Source organism: Haliotis rufescens, unplaced genomic scaffold (genome assembly GCF_023055435.1).
Source record: "Haliotis rufescens isolate VD_foot unplaced genomic scaffold, xgHalRufe1.0.p SCAF_1, whole genome shotgun sequence".
NCBI lineage: Eukaryota > Metazoa > Mollusca > Gastropoda > Lepetellida > Haliotidae > Haliotis > Haliotis rufescens.
Genome location: NW_025963779.1, coordinates 18,018,929 through 18,036,071, shown reverse-complemented (window position 1 = coordinate 18,036,071; position 17,143 = coordinate 18,018,929). Strand labels below are relative to the sequence as shown.

The 17,143-nt window shown below is 42.8% G+C and overlaps 1 long non-coding RNA gene across 1 annotated transcript; it reads left to right on the top strand.

Moving 5' to 3' along the window:
• The first annotated feature begins 7,543 nt into the window (after nt 1-7,543).
• Nucleotides 7,544-13,062, top strand: LOC124150010. Its single transcript, XR_006863194.2, has 2 exons — nt 7,544-7,760; nt 10,230-13,062. It is a non-coding gene; the product is annotated as an uncharacterized LOC124150010 (long non-coding RNA).
• Nucleotides 13,063-17,143: the final 4,081 nt, after the last annotated feature.

Below are 17,143 nucleotides of genomic sequence, written 5' to 3'. Positions count from 1 at the left end.
ACTGGCTTGTCTGTTTCATACTCGATTATTTACTGACCGCCGTCATATCGCTTGAATATTGCCGAATGCGGCGTTAAACAACAAACAAACAAACAAAGAGTGAGTGAGTGAGTGAGTTGGGCTTATCGCCGCTTTTAACAGTATTTCAGTTATATCCCGGCGTGTCAGCTTAATGTGGGAGGAAAGTCCGAAGTGATGCAGGTCTCAGACGTTTACCACTTCGGTGAAACCCACGAGCACGGGTATGGTGCTGACAAACCTAGAAACATAATCGGGGCGAACCGGGATTCGAACCCCATAATCATATGTTTCTGGCGTGCCCAAGGGACGCAACTCTGCTTAGCGAATCGCGGCGCCTTAGACCACTGGGCCACCCGTGCTCCAAACAAACAAAGAAACAGTGCACTATGAAACCATCATTACTCGGGACTAGTACAAGCAGCCACACACACGCGTTCATGCACGCCACGTCCATATATATAGTGTAATGTTCTTGAACGCTACGCAAAACCCCATTTCACTTCACCTCACAAAATAATACATGTACGTTTTCTTCTCTCACGTCCGCGGTCAAAGTGACATCTCATCTGTCATATGAATGATATATATCTTAACATCGACGAGAGATTATAATTGCTGGTGCGACTTTCTTCCCTATCGCTGGGAGAAATGAAATATGAACCCGCTCGAGTTTTCCTCTGAATCAACAATGAGCTAGCAGGAGATAGGAAGTAAGTTACTTCCACAAGGCGTTGTAAACTTGTGCCACAGGACTAGTGTTTTCCTCACAGTCAAGTTGTCTGAACATGTCAAACACTGGCTCTCTTCGTTTATACCACTAGGATACGTTTTGCCCATTGTTTCGGAGGGTTGAATAACCGAGGTCAGACGAGAGGGCCAGCGAGCCTCGGTTCACGGGTTAGCGTCGCCGCGCATACCGCATCGTGATCATGGCCCACGTGGTTAAAGTCGGTGACTTGTGTCCCATACACTTACATCATTTTAATCCCAGAAATCAAGTTATCTTATTTAAAAATATATACCTACAAAATATATAACAGAATCCAAATGGAGCCCAGAATAATGCATAATTTCGACCTGAGGCAATCTAAACTTGCCACATAATTTGAGACTTGATTAGGATTCCTGTCTTAATTTAGGGTCGGTCGGGTAGCCTAGTGGTTAAAGCGTTCGCTCGTCACGCCGAAGATCCGGGTTCGAATCCCGACATGGGTACAATTCTGGTGTCTCCCGCCGTGATATTGCTGGAATATTGCTAAAAGCGGCGTTAAACCAAACTCACTCACTCACTGTCTAAATTTGTTCTCTAGGGCCTAGGAGACAGTCTTGAGATATGGACCTCAGCGCTGCGACTGACGTCTCGGGCGTTGAGGAGAGCGCTAAACTATAAACGTGTCAGTAGGTATTTCTTAACTAGTGTTCTGGTGTCCCCCGCCGTGATATTGCTGGAATATTGCTAAAAGCGGCGTAAACCCATACTCATTCACTCTTAACTAGTGATGTTTTAAACAAAACCATGAACGCTTTATGCGTCGCATAAACTGCAGCTAACCTATGCTTTTTCTTTGGATGAGTGTTATATGTCGTGGATGGTTGAGTGAGTACAAAGGCGGTTGGTACACCACTTCACTCATATCCCCGAGTGCCAGATTAAGATTGAAAGAAAGGTCAAAGTTACATATCAGTCTAGCTTTCGAGGTTTACAATTTTCTTGAAATCAACGAGCACGGATATAGTCCTGACATTATCGATGCGAATTCGGGTTTCGAATCCAGAGCCAGCGGATCCATGAACAGCTAAGGGACGTAACTCCGCTGACAGGATGCTATTGGTAAACTGTAATATTCAAAGTGTATATAAAGCGTCAACGGCAGAGAACAATCAGTCTAGATTATCTGGCTTAACTGATTCCATTGCGCGTAAAAAATAATGGCACATTTATGATATATCTATTAGTGTTTGTTTGTTTGTTTATTTGTTGTTTAACACCGCACTCAGCAATATTCCAGCTATATGACGGCGGTCTGTGAATAATCGTGTCTGGACCAGACAATCCAGTGACTGACATCATGAGCATCGATCAACGCAATGGGATACGATGACATGCATCAACCATGTCAGCGAGCTAGACTATCCGACCCTGGTCCTCATGGCTAAGCATGGCTTAATCGTGACTCGACACTCATATACACCGCCACTCATCATTTAGTCTTCGGTTGAATGCACGGGGTCATCAGCACTGAAGGGGGAAGTCAAGTCGGACACTACATTGTCAGTTTCGCTTTCATTTCGGTCAATGCGCGAGAGGGCGAGACAGACTGAATATTGTTTTACACCACACAAGACCAGCTATATGGTGCAATCAGCGAGTGAGTGAGTGAGTTGGGTTTAACGCCGATTTTAACAGTATTCCAGTTATATCACGGCATGTCAGCTTAATGTGGGAGGAAAGCCCGAAGTGATGCAGGTCTCAGACGTTTACCACTTCGGGGAAACCCACGAGTACGGGTATGGTGCTGACAAACCTAGAAACATAATCGGGGAGAACCGGGATTCGAACCCACAATCATAGGTTTCTGGCGCGCCCAAGGGACGCAACTCTGCACAGCGAATCGCGGCGCCGTAGACGACTGGGCCACCCGTGCCCCGGCGTAATCAGCGAGATCACACGTTGTAGCCGACCGATTTATGACTGAGTTTGGTTTTATGCAATATCAAGGCGTGGAACACCAGAAAAAGTCTTCACGCATTGTATCAATGTGGACAATGGAACCCGGACATTCGGCTTGACGAACGAACGCTTTAACCACAAGGCTACCTTACCGCATGTTACCTTACGACAAGCACGGGGTACTGGGGACTAATTTCTGTATACGAGCTGCAAGACGTAGATTTCACTCAGTCTTACCTGTAACAACCAGAGATACGATGCCTTAAAACCTTGACAGTCGTAATCGGAATTAACTGTACTGCCTTCGAAAAACTGAAAAAACATGCCGAAACGAGCTTTTTTGCGAGTGGTATATATCCGAATAATATCTTCAGTTGTCTCACTTAAAGCGCAGCTAAATAGCACGTGCTGCATGATCTGCACGTGCATCACGCAATTTTCAATACAGAGGCTGGAAAACTGACATAAATGTATCCATGTGATCAAGCTCTCACTTGACAAGACCCTTAAGCTTTGTTTGTTGTTTAACGCCGCGATATTCCAGCTATATGACAGCGCTCTGTGAATAATCGAATCTGGACGAGACAATCCAGTGATTGACATCATGAGTATCAATCTAAACAACCGGGATACGATTACATGAGGGGGCATGGGTGGCCCAGTCGTCTAAGGCGCCGCGATTCGCTGTGCAGAGTTGCGTCCCTTGGGCACGCCAGAAACCTATGATTGTGGGTTCGAATCCCGGTTCGCCCCGATTATGTTTCTAGGTTTGTCAGCACCATACCCGTGCTCGTGTGTTCTGAGACCTGCATCACTTCGGGCTTTCCTCCCACATTAAGCTGACACGCCGTGATATCACTTGAATACTGTTATACTACGATGGCATGCATCAACCAAGTCGCCTCCCTCAAGCTGTGCATAAATTGGCATTGGATATGTTGATATGTTAAGAATTATAAACATTATATGTCTAATTCACACATTGGCATACATTAACACTTGCTGGAATGTACATAAATTGACTTGAAATTCCTTTTGGCTTTACACATTGTATTTTATGAAATGATAACACCTTTTGTGAAAAGTTAAAAACAAGGAGTCATTCTTTTCACTCAATAACATAACACATTTAAAAGTTAGTACTCAGTTAACCTTCATCAGTCCAAACAGCCCAGCACGTGGGATGAGTGCAGAGCAAGGAGGAAATTATTTCATCACGGGACCCAGCCAGTGACATTCGGTTGTGTGTATTCTCAAACAGGATTTCCTCATGACGTTGATGGGTGTGTGCGTCAATCTATCATCATCATTATCATCATGATCATCATCATCATTTCCACACTGACCGCGTTGGGCAATGGTGTCGTCATAAAACAATGGACGCACTTTTTTCGGAAAAAGAGCAATCTACTGCAAAAGGAACTGTGCTTTGATGTTGAAAGTGTCACAATTTATCGTGAGAACCGGACGGGTTTCATATCCGACGCGGAAGAAAAAAATATTAGATTCGGAAATGTTATGTAACTGTTCCCATCAACTAGGAATAAATACCATAGCCAGCGGGGGGGGGGGGGGGGGGGGGGGGGGGGGCCCTCTCCGGAATTTTTAAATACAAGTTGGGGATACGCATGTCAGCGTATCCCATTGCGTAAATCGATGCTCATGATGTCAGTCACTGGATTGTCTGGTCCAGACTCGATTATTTACCGACCGCTGTCATATAGCTGGAATATTGCTTAGTGCGGCGTTAAACAACAAAGAAAGAAACAGTGGGCTGGTTCGATTCCTTAACGTAATTGTGTGAACAGTGGGGTTGTCGAATTAACGGGGTTCGGATTAAGGAGTTTTCATTGCATGTCGGACTAAAAACCTAAAAGGATGCCAATATCAACGTTCTTAGGGTATCATAGTTATTACTTGTGTTCCACGTGGTTTCCCTGTATAACAAATGACAAATATCACTCTTCTCAATACCGATCCTTTCGTGACAATACTGGTATTGGTGGAAACATAATTAGTTAACGTACACCAAGTTGTGCTATCCAAATTAGATGAGTCTATATATTGGATGAAAACTAGAAGAACAAAGAGTAAAGTACGACTATGCGAAGCAATTGTGGCTAGATAGATACTATGATTTTGTCAAAAAATTCAATCGGAAAATCGTTTGGGTGGTTGGTTGGTTTGTTGTTTAACGCCGCACTCAGCTAGGAAATATTCCAGCTATATGAGTCTGGACCAGACAATCCAGTGATTAATATCATGAGCATCGATCCACGCAATTGGGATACGATGACACGCATCAACCAAGTCGGCGATCCTGACCACCCGATCCCGTTAATCGCCTTTTACGACAAGCATAGTCGCCATTTACGGCAAGCATGGGTTGTTGAAGACCTATTCTACCCCGGATCTTCACGGGTCGTTTGAACAACTAGACGAGTTGAAGCTTCACTGCAGGTCCACAACTAGGCATTTTCGCACACGAACTCCGTACATCTAGAAATAAAAAGACAAACATTGTGAAGTGCGCTTAACATCGTAATTTTGCAAGAGTCTATCAAGGGGCGGCTTTTAATTCTCGGGTTACAAGCTTGTAATGCTATATATTTTGAAGACCATGGTTTGAGAATATATACTCATCGCCAAAAGAAACGCGAACTATAGAAACGAGAGAAGTATCCTCGTTAAGAAAAAGTTTCCAACGTGTGCCACTTAATGACAAAACTAAGAATCAGTCAAGTGTTACCGCAGAGTGTCTGTATTCTTAAGCTGCACGTGATTTACATACTTTACACGCTAATCCTGCACGAGACATACAATGTACGGTGCATCTCGTGTCATGGATCTATGACGTCACATATGAAATGTTCATGAGCACATACGAGTATGTTCATTTGTGCATCCTATAAATCTATTATCTCGTGGATATGAGTTATTCCTAACATATTAGCCAGCATGTATGGTATTTGCGTTTCTTTTGTCGAAGAGTATATATACGACACAGTTTGCTTAAAGTTTTGGTTTGGTTTGGTTTGTTGTTTAACGCCGCACTCAGCAATATTCCAGCTATATGACGGCGGTCTGGACCAGACAATCCAGTGATTAATATTATGAGCATCGATCCAATGATCAATGATCAATGACATGCATCTACCAAGTCAGCGAGCCTGACCACCCAATCCCGTTAGTCGCTTTTTACGATAAGCATAGTCACCAGGGCAATCATGGGTTGCTGAAGACCTATTCTACCCCGGAATCTTCACGGGTCTTGCTTAACGGCGACTATCATGCTTAATAATTATCTCATTATTATGGGTTTTCCGACGCTTATGAAACAGTCGTAGTTTTCTCTCTGATCACATGAACAACTGTAAAACAGCTCATTCACTTTTAAAAAACAACCTACTCTTATAAACAAGCCATCATCTGAGTATTTACAATGTCTGTGTAATCCCTCTCCCCTCCCCGTCACAGCGCGAGTAATTGCGATAAACATGGCCGTCCGAAAACCTATGGTCCGACGACATTCTTATCGGCTACTGAAAACATTAGCTTACATAGTTCCTAGCGTAATGTATGTATCTAAACAAGTTCAGTGCCAAACTTAATATCGAGGCACCAAATCAACACTGATATATAAATATAAAAAGGGGAAATAGTCAATCTCCCAATTGGTTAATTCATACCAAATGTGCCATTGTTGTGACTGTTCGCGCCGTTATAGTACGTGCCGAGTCGGGCATTAGGGACGATACGCATGACGTCACACAATGTAACGTTGCATATTAAAAGAACAGTATGTTAGTTGGATAATACCTGTGGTGAAATACCCGACACCTCACTTGTAATCCGAGTAGTAGGGCTTAATTGTAATTTTGTAATTCCATTTTAGCCGTCTCAGCCCATGACGTAATCCAGGTAAATCTCAGGTGTCCTCCCATTAGTTAGACGTCCCAATAGTTAGACAGCTTATAACATTACTTTAAACGGTTGAGTGCACACTAATCCTTATGCTTGTTACCTCAGACTTTAAAGTGGAATAGTCCAGATAAGATCTGACAAACAAAGCAAAGCAGCTTTAAATAGATACTTTAATGTTATACTTAACATTTAATGACACTTTACATTTGATAAATTTTATACAGTTTGTAACAACACTTTGTGACAGTTTTTGGTAATGTACACTTTACATTTAATAACTGTTACAGTTTATTTATCACCGACAGTCGTACATTTGTCATTGCACGTCTTGACGACACATCTCAAATGTGTGCAGGTTTGCCTCTCGCGGTTTCTGGTTTTTAAAAAAATATATATCCATCTAATATCAACTGCTTACTTCCACGCCGAGAGGTGATTTACTCTACTTTCCTTAAACCAGCCATATCGATACTGATAATGATACGTACCCAAATCTCATATTTATTTGTTTGATAAGTAGATAATCTAAACTCCTTCAACTGATCATACAGTAAGACAATTAAGCTACTCCATAGTTTACATAGTGAATCTCATGCCTATTGAACCTGTGCTGAGAGTAATGTAATTTAGGTTAATTAAACGAAATTGTAACATATATACTCCCTAAACTGTGAGTCCCCTATCCCTACGCAGTACTTTAATCTAATTAGGGCTGATCCATTACACCTGTAGGTATATTCCCTCTTTGCCTAAATAAAAATGTCTAACAATTGGGACGTCTAACTAATGGGATATAACCAAATCTCAGCGTCACGTACCTGACTTCTTTAAGTGGATTATCAAAGTGGAACGGTGGGTAGGAATATCTAATTATAGCGACAAGGAAATCCCCTACGTCATAAGTTCCACCCGAGGGGATCTTTTCAAGATGTCACGTGACCCGAGGGTGCGAGACAACCCCAGACCTGCAGGTTCAACAACTAGGAAGGCCATCAACGTCTCGCTGGTCAGCAGAGAAAATACGCGTCTACGTGACCAGATAAGACCAGTGGACAAAGGATGACCGTTCACCTGTCTTAAACCGCGTGACCCACAGGTAATTGTGGTCATTCCAACACTCATTCCTCATCTTGATTGTATACAGGTAAGTAATATTTAAAACATCGTCAACAAGGTATACGGTGGAGCAAATGCTGTGTTAGACCCGGTTGATATCAGTAGTTATTTGTGAATTGAGATATTGTTTAAAAAGGAACTGTCCTTAGTTCTGAATATACACAACTGTAGTGTATGTGATGTGTCTTACGTCGGTTTCAACATGGAATCCGTTCTACATGGTCAACCACGCGACTTCTGTACTGTGAATGTACAAAGTAAACAGGAGCGGCCCTTGTTTGTAACGTGTATTGGCACTTAACAGTGCAGAACGACAGTCTGGGCAGAGACATGTTGCCTGATAAAAATATTTGCTGTGTAACGGGACAGTCACGTCGTCGTTAACAGAAATCGAAGGCCACACTTCATTCTCAAATATTTGACAAGGTGTTTACTTGAAGCGCATGAAAAAAAGGCTAGTTTTAACTTCCCCGGGGGTCAAAGATCGATTTGTAAACACCCCCAGGCGATTGTGAGCTTGGGTAAGAATATGGCGAGGTGTCGGGGAGGGGATGTTTGGACGAACTAGGTGTATTGTTCATACCAGAAGGGTCTTTCTGAAAGAAAATTGCGTGAATATTAGGTATACTACTCAAATGAAGTAGAAGAACTCCCGACTTTTTCATATGACTATATTTAATCTGTCACGACATGATATATACACTATTATCATATGAAAAGTATCGGTTTTCGTTTACCTATTTTGAATTTATTTATGTCTATTTGTCTGTTTGCGCCTCTCTCTCTCTCTCTCTCTCTCTCTCTCTCTCTCTCTCTCTCTCTCTCTCTCTCTCTCTCTCTCTAACGCATTCTCTAAAAGACTTTAATGCCTCAAATAACCTCCGGGTGTTTTTTTTATCATTTCAGTATTTTATTGTAATTTTGATGTGTTTTATCATCTCAAATTACCTGTTTTTATATATATGTACTATAGATGAGTCAAATAGACAAAGGTGAGACAGGTGAGTTAAATAAACAAAACATCTCTCTCGTTGTAAACATGTTTGTGTAGTGTATAATCAACAGTGCATGTTTGTGCATTGCACAGGTCTTATATATGCATAATCACGCGGTGTTTGGTTTCCCTTGCTTGCATCTGCATACTTGGCTTCAAGTTGCATACCAGTCTTGACACCGTGTGTCGAGTGCCATATTTATGGGTATACGATGTGATATCAGGGTGGCCCGGAGCTCAAACAAAGTGGTGTCAGGAGATTTCGAGTGTGATTTACATTTAGGTATTTTGGGTCAGCATTTAAATGGGAACATGGTGTGACGGTAGCGAAGGTATTGGCAGATGTAGATATTTAGATAATATTTGAATATATCGAGCAATTGACTGGTAGAATGAAAAAATATCAGGTTCGAAAGCAGACTTCAGTTGCTATTTGACATCATCACTAAGTCGTGGAGCAAAATTACGATATAACCCCCCCCCCCCCCCCCCCCCATTATTGAGATTATAATAATAATTGAATTTGAATTATCAATATTTGTTTCAGTAATTTAAAGTTAAATTTTTGAATTTGTTATTCTTACCATATTCTGTAGTACTAATACGAAATAATTAGTCCATGCATATATTATACGTGTATGTAAATGAATACATTGCTGTGTCCTTATGTAAGGAGCAGTCGGGTAGCCTAGTGGTTAAAACGTTCGCTAATCACGCCGAAGGCCCGGGTTCGATTCCTGACATGGGTACAATGTGTGAAGCCCATTTCTGGTGTCCCCCGCCGTGATATTGCTGAAATATTGCTAAAAGCGGCGTAAACTCACTCAGTCACACTCGCATTAGAGTCGCATCATAAATGGATGTGCAACCAGATTTTAGTTCAAGTCAACCCATGAAGTTCGTCGCAAACACAGAGTATACTCCAAACAGATAATCGTGACCTCTTGCCAGTCTTCAGTGGAGAAATCTCTTTAACGCAATATGATATAATATAGGCTTGACACTGGGTCGCGCCCGGGCCGCGTTCCTCAAAGCGTAGTTAGCCTTAGACCACCGCAATCTATTTTAGAGTATGGGGATTACGGCCGCCGTACAGGTAAGATCGCTTTGTTGGACAGCCCCCTGTAGGGTGACCTGGCGACAGGCTGATACGACATTACGTCATTGATGACTCTGTAAATTGGACAGTTGCCCCTAGGGTTCAATATTTGCGGCTTCAAAAGATGTTTAACGGTTTAATTTCGATTATTATATAATATTACATCGTAGGTATTTTGGGAAAGAAAAACATTGCGTAGTTAGTCTGCAAAACATTGGTAATCTAAAACGCTATAAATGCATTGTTCAAATATGATGGAGTTTAAAAATATCAAACTTATATCGGTATTCATTTTAACGTTGTGATAGATAAACATGGTAATTATATCATAAAAGGAATGTTTTGATACGCTTTACACGTTTTTAAAATAAATTAAATATAAACAAAACACCGTTATTTTTCAGAATGGTCGACGGTTATTTTGGAGGGGTTTCCACGGCCATCCTAGTGACCATCTTTGTGTTAGGCTGTATGTTTTGGGCGATGCTAAGACGATGCGGCCAGTGGAGGGATGGTAAATGGACCCGAAGAGACTGGAGAAACCGCCCCCCTCCCCCTGCCCCACGTTACCCAGCGGGATCACCCCCCACAAGTCACGTATACCAACAGGATGTGCAAAGTGACGCATTTCCGGTTGTAACCGGAAGTGGGCAAAATTTCAACTCTGGAGACATTTCATCGACTCGAAATCCCGCTGCGTACTTCGATCACGCATGCTCTGGAAATGTGTTTATTATTTCAGCTGAAAACATGTTTCCTTCCCCTCCTGCATATTCAAGGTCGACACAGCCTGATCCTCCCCCGCCGTATGCGCCGTGAACGGCATGGACGGGTGTAATGGGTTCCTGTTTACGTGACATATCATTGACTGTATTGTCCAATCGGCAACTTACTAACCAGATAAGGGATGCAAGAGAATGGTCATGATCGACTGGTGTCTGATGTTATGCGGATGTTTCCACAGCTGTGTTGCAGTCCGCAAATGTAACATATTGTTTGCAGAGTGTTGTGCTTCATAAAATAACTGACATGTCAATATCTGCAGATGAAATGTGACCCCCGAGGAACTTAGAAGCATAACTGGTCATCATGACCCATGCATGTCGTAAGTGCCGATCTCTGAAGTTCAACGTGACCACAACACGATTGTATGTTTTCATTCCGAAACGGCGTGGTTCTATAAGTTTGCTCAGGTTATCAACCACTGGCTTGCCTGGTCCAGATTCGATAATTTACATCTGACCTGATACAACTGGAATATTGACTCCCACCTGCGAATTATACGACTACAGTTACAATGACCTCAGACCCGTGAAGATCCTGGTTTAGAATAGGTCTTCAGCAACCAATACTTGCTTTAAGAGGCAACTATGTTTCTCGTAAGAAGCGACTAACGGGATCGGGTGGTCAGGCTCGCAGACATGGTTGATGCATGTCATCGTATCCAAACTCCCTAGATCGATGGTCATAATGTCCTTCACTGGGTTGTCTATTCCAGACATGATTATATACAGACCGTCGTCATGTAGCTGGAATATTGCTGAGTGCGGTGTTTAACACCAAACAAACAACAATATCCTCCGTGGAGTATTCGACAAATACTCATAAGCTGCGTAGAGGTAGCAAATTGAATGTTAATATTTGTTTTGTGAGTAATTTACAGCCCTGTCACCCCAACCATTTATACCTGTCTGACTCTTATCGGTTACCGACAGACGTAAGTCCCTTGATATACTGGAGTGTCCAGATACAGGGCTTCAGGTACGGTATGTGCACCGTATGAGCTTGTTGGTTGTATCTCGCTTCCTTGAAGATGATATTCCTAAATAATTAGGGTCAAATTGCTGTTAGATGAAGCTGCTCGAACTGACTTTGTTTATCCATTATTGGGATTGAAGTTTCAACCAACCAGGCGAGTGAGTGAGTGAGTGAGTGAGTGAGTGAGTTAGTAGATTTCTTTTGCGTCGCTGTCACCTACGTCACAAGCGTCGGTAACAGACAGCGTGCAACGTTTATGTATCCGTGTTACACAAACAATTTGAACAAAAGCATTATATTGTACTGAGCTGACACTCACCACTTATCATCAAGGGGAAGGTCATTGTGTTAACATCACTGTATAACAATGCAAACATTCTTTTAAAAAGTAGAAATGAATGATCAAGCTTCACCACCTAACGAGAAATCATAATATAACCTCTATATCACCTCTGGTACATGTTTAGATGAACATTGCAATGCGTATAATATGGTCTATATGTATGTCTATTCTCATTAGCCTCGAAGGTCCCACTTCATCATGTACAGTGGAACCTTCTTAGTCCGGACCCGTGTTAATCTGGAAAACCCTTATTCTGGACGCTTTTGGTTGGAACGAATGTATAAACTGCCAGGCCTCGAAGGTCCCACTTCATCATATACAGTGGAACCTTCTTAGTCCGGACCCGTGTTAATCTGGAAAACCCTTATTCTGGACGCTTTTGGTGGGAACGAATGTATAAACTGCCAGGCCTCGAAGGTCCCACTTCATCATATACAGTGGAACCTTGTTAGTTCTGACCCGTGTTAATCTGGAAAATCCTTATTCTGGACGCTTTTGATGGGAACGAATGTATAAACTGCCAGGCAAAAGAAAGTATTCATTTGAACGCAGTCGCCGCAACACTGTAAGGTCCAAAACACAGCTAAGATACCCGTATCTAATGCATCCCCATCGAATTACTTCTTTTTTGTTTATTTTTTGTCCAACTTCAAACGTGGATGTAAACTTTCTCTTGTCCGGAAGTTTATATATTGAGGAATATTTCGTTTATCCGGACATGTGTTACCCTGTCAATTTCCCTGGCAGCAGGAAGGTCTGGTTTAACGGGTCGCAGAGATTCTTTGGACTGTCCTATCTATGCTGTCTGCATGGCATCATCGGGCATTGCTGTGATAAACGCCATTGGAATATTATGTACAGCCCTGTCTGTTGAACTGAAACTGTTAACTTTGGCCGTGTGCCTTTAAGGCTTCCAACGTACATCTCATTACTTGGACATTGATCTTTTCATCCCATTTTGTCGCATGATACATTGTGTCCTCATATCCATCATGTACATAGCCATCATGTACATAGCCGTCATGTACATAGCCGTCATGTTGAAATGTATTCTTTCATCAGTTATACACACACCTCTTAATAATGACCTTTTGAAACCCATTTTTCATTTTCTACGAATAAACTATTTTTGATGACTTTTGTTTTGCCTCACAGCGAGCTCCCAAGATTTATACACCTGGGTGCCTCTTGTTTTACGCCGTTGTTGGCAATATTCGAACTCTTTCATTGATGCCTGTAAATATTCGACTCTTTTCATGAAAACACGCGGTTGAGAGTCAAGCAATAACTCACCGTGTCGGTGTACGGATGGTACAATTACGTCACGTCACGTCACGTCATACATTGTACCCACCCAATCCTCATGTTGTCCCCTCTTACGGCAAGCAGGGAGTGAGTGAGTATGGTTTTACGTCCCTTTAAGCAATATCCCATCAATATCACGACCGGGAGAACAAGATATGGGCTTCATACATTGTACCCATGTGGGCATTAGAACTCATGTCTTCGGCGTGACGATCGAACGCTTTAACCGCTTGGCTACCCGATCTCCCCTACGAAAAACAAGAGGTATGGGGGACCTACACGTAGCCTGTTTCGGTCCACCACAGGCAGGCTAGTCTGTACGTATGCAGAAATGCGGATTCAAAAAGAACTAAAGATAGACTACAGAAGTGGTGAGGACTATCACATGGAATTCCGTGACCTTGATGTTCCGGACATGCTCGCAGTGACGGAAACACCCGACTGCTGACTAATGGTTGTGACCGGATGTTGAATCCACACAGTTCTTCCGGCTGATGAGCATGCGTGATGTCAGCTATTTTGGTAATGTTGACAGGACACTCGCACTTTGGTCTCATGACTGATATGTCCAACGTTTATAATGACATCCCACATATATATATATACCTTCACGCATTATGGGCATTTTCTTAAATATTCTGTACGACCTGTGAATATCCAGGTTAGAATAGGTCCTCAGCAACCCACGCTTGCCATTAGAGGCGACTAACGGGATCGGGTTGTCAGGCTCGCTGACTTGGTTGATCCATGTCATCGTATCCCAACTCCGTAGATCGTTGCTCATGATGTCTATCACTGGACTGTCTGGTCCAGACTCGAGTATTTACAGGACGCAGTCATGTAGCTGGAGTATGCTGAGTTCGGCGTTAAACAAACAAACAAACAAACACATTTTTACATGCTTACTGCATTTTTACATGCATGACTTGCAAAAACCGCCGAACCCAACTGTTACATTTGGGTAATTTTGTTCTTCTTAAAACATATAATCCAAATTAGACAAGTAGAACGCATAATACATCTTTGAATTTTTAACTTTGTCATTTAAAGAAAAACTCGGCGTGTTTGTTTTATTTGGTCTTTTTATCAACATCAGCTGTCGATTATTCATTTGAAAAGTATCTGTTTCGTTAACTAACATAATTTGAAAATAGTGCCGATGTGACGTTAAGTTTTAACTCACGCACTCACCAATTTGGAAATATCCAGGTTAAATACAAACCGGATTCGACACTATCAACCACACTAGTGCACTGCATAATGTACGAATCAAGGTTCACTGAAGCTGTGTCAACAAAACGACTCCGAATCCAAATTAACAAATCTCATGGACAGACGCTGGTACTCTCGGGTTAGAATTAGTCATGCTCATGTTCAAGTTTGAGGCGATTAACGGGATCGGGTAACCAGGCTCGGTGCTTGGTTGGTGCATGTCATCGTATCCCAACTGCGCAGATCGATATTCATGATTTCTCTTACTGACGCCATGATTTACAGACCACCGTCATATAGCTGGAATATTGCTGAGTGCGGCGTTAAACAACAAAACATACAAATACCAGATTACTGAACAGGTACGAACGCACGGATAGCACAGTAGCTTCTAGTCTGGACAGAGTTGCGTCCCTTAGGCGTAGCAGAAATCTGTACTCGTTTGTCAGCACCATGCCCATGCTTGTGGGTTCAAGCTTTCCTTACACATCAATTTGACATATCGTATGAATTGTAATACTGTTCAAAGCTAAATTATCCCAAAACATACACTCAAAAACATGGTTTATAGTTTTAATTAAAAGATATATCTGGTTTTGCAGATGGAGCTGCAAAAACACCAAGTCTCCATACAACACCCCCATCACGGAAAAACAAATATAATTATTTCCAGCTTACACGTCTATGACAATGCGCATAAGTTAAACAGTGCATGACGCAATCCAACGAGACCTGGCCTAACTACTCGAGTTACAAGGTGGTGTGAGGTGAAATGGGGTTTAACGCCGCGTCCAAGATTATTGCACTTATATAGCGACATGCATGTACGTGTATGCGTTTGTGCGGCTGCTTGTACTAGTCTGGACTGATGCCGATGTATAGTGCTAGCTCACTGAGATACCATGCCGCAGTTTAACATAAATATCCCACTCAGACACAGTATACTGACTCCGAGCCGACCAGTCCTTCTTTTAGCCCCTTAATGCCGAGCGCCAGACAGGGTAACAACAAGTACCGTCTTTTAACGTCTTTTCTATGACACGGCGGGGATCGAACTCCGGACCTTCCGCTCTCCGGGCGGACGCTCTACCACTAGACCACGGAGGCGGTCACTAGAGTTACAAGGAGTGGTCGGGTAGCCTAGTGGTTAAAGCCCGGGTTAGATTCCCGACACGGGTACAATGTGTGAAGCCCATTTCTGGTGAGCCCCGCCGTAATATTGCTGGATTATTGCTGAAAGCGGCGTAAAACCACACTCACTCACTAGAGTTACATAAATACATTTTGTTCACCATTGAATAAGCTCGAATAGAAAACTTGCATAACCACACATAGTATAATCATTACGAAATAACACGCATTTTAATTTCACAAGTCGCCTAAGCAATAACTTCGCCATATCACAACGGGGGACATTGGCACAGAGCAGTACCCATTTTACATTGAACCCGGTTCGTCGAGAGATGAGCTAAGCTCTAAACCACTGACCCCTGAAGAAGGCAACATTGAGCATACGTGCACACGAATAACATTAACTTGATAAAAAACACAAAAGAGAAAGGTGTACAACGTAGGAGTACAGTGGTGACATAAGGTTGATTAATATAACAACCAAACACAACGTCAGTTTTACAGCCGGTTCGCCCCGATTATGTTTCTAGGTTTGTCAGCACCATACCCGTGCTCGTGCGTTTCACCAAAGTGGTAAACGTCTGAGACCTGCATCACTTCGGGCTTTCCTCCTACATTAAGCTGACACGCCGCGATAAAACTGAAATACTGTTAAATGCGGCGTTAAACCAAACTCACTCAGTCACTCACTCAGTTTTACAGCCTCTGTGTTACTTTGGCTAGCCGGTTAATATTTTCTCTTTTTATACTAATTATATATATGCTACACACTGGAAAATATAAGGTTATCAGCAAAAGAAAGTTCGCAAAGTCAGAGGTGCTCATCCATTGAACTCTTACACAAGTCCACGGTTTGAGGGTGAGTGAGTGAGTTATGTTTAATGCCGCTTTGAACAATATTATAACAAGTTATATCACGGCGCGTCAGTTGAATCTGAGGAAAGCCCGAAGTGATGCAGGTCTCAGACGTTTACCACTTTAGTTAGACCAACGAGCTCAAAGCGCTATTATTACCCCGGTCACTGGATCATTGTGCGCTCAAGAATCATTCCCAGCTCCCTGGGGAGTATACAACCCACTCTGCCTGTTAGGAGCTAGAATGTTGCCATCTCATCCTACCGGGTACCTATTCACTGATGGGTGAACAGAGGCTCATTTCGAACAAAGTCACTTGCCCAAGGAGACGCCACATGTGTTAAATGTGCTTCAGTGTGGGGCAGGGCCGAAGCCTCAGACGCCAGGCTGCCAAAACCAACCAAGGACTTTTCGCGGCCGACGTTGATAAACTTCACCTGATTTGTGACCTATGCGCTGTACACAAGACCCCGTGCCACCAAAGGTAAAGGAGCAAAATTAAAGTCATTGTCTATGGAGTGACCTTCTAAGTCAAGGGGCGGTCGGGTAGCCTAGTGGTTAAAGCGTTCGCTCGTCACGCCGAAGACCCGGGTTCGATTCCCGACATGGGTACAATATCTGAAGCCCATTTCTGGTGTCCCCCGCCGTGATATTACTGGAATATTGCCAAAAGCGGCGTAAAACCATACTCACTCACTCACTCACTCACTCTAA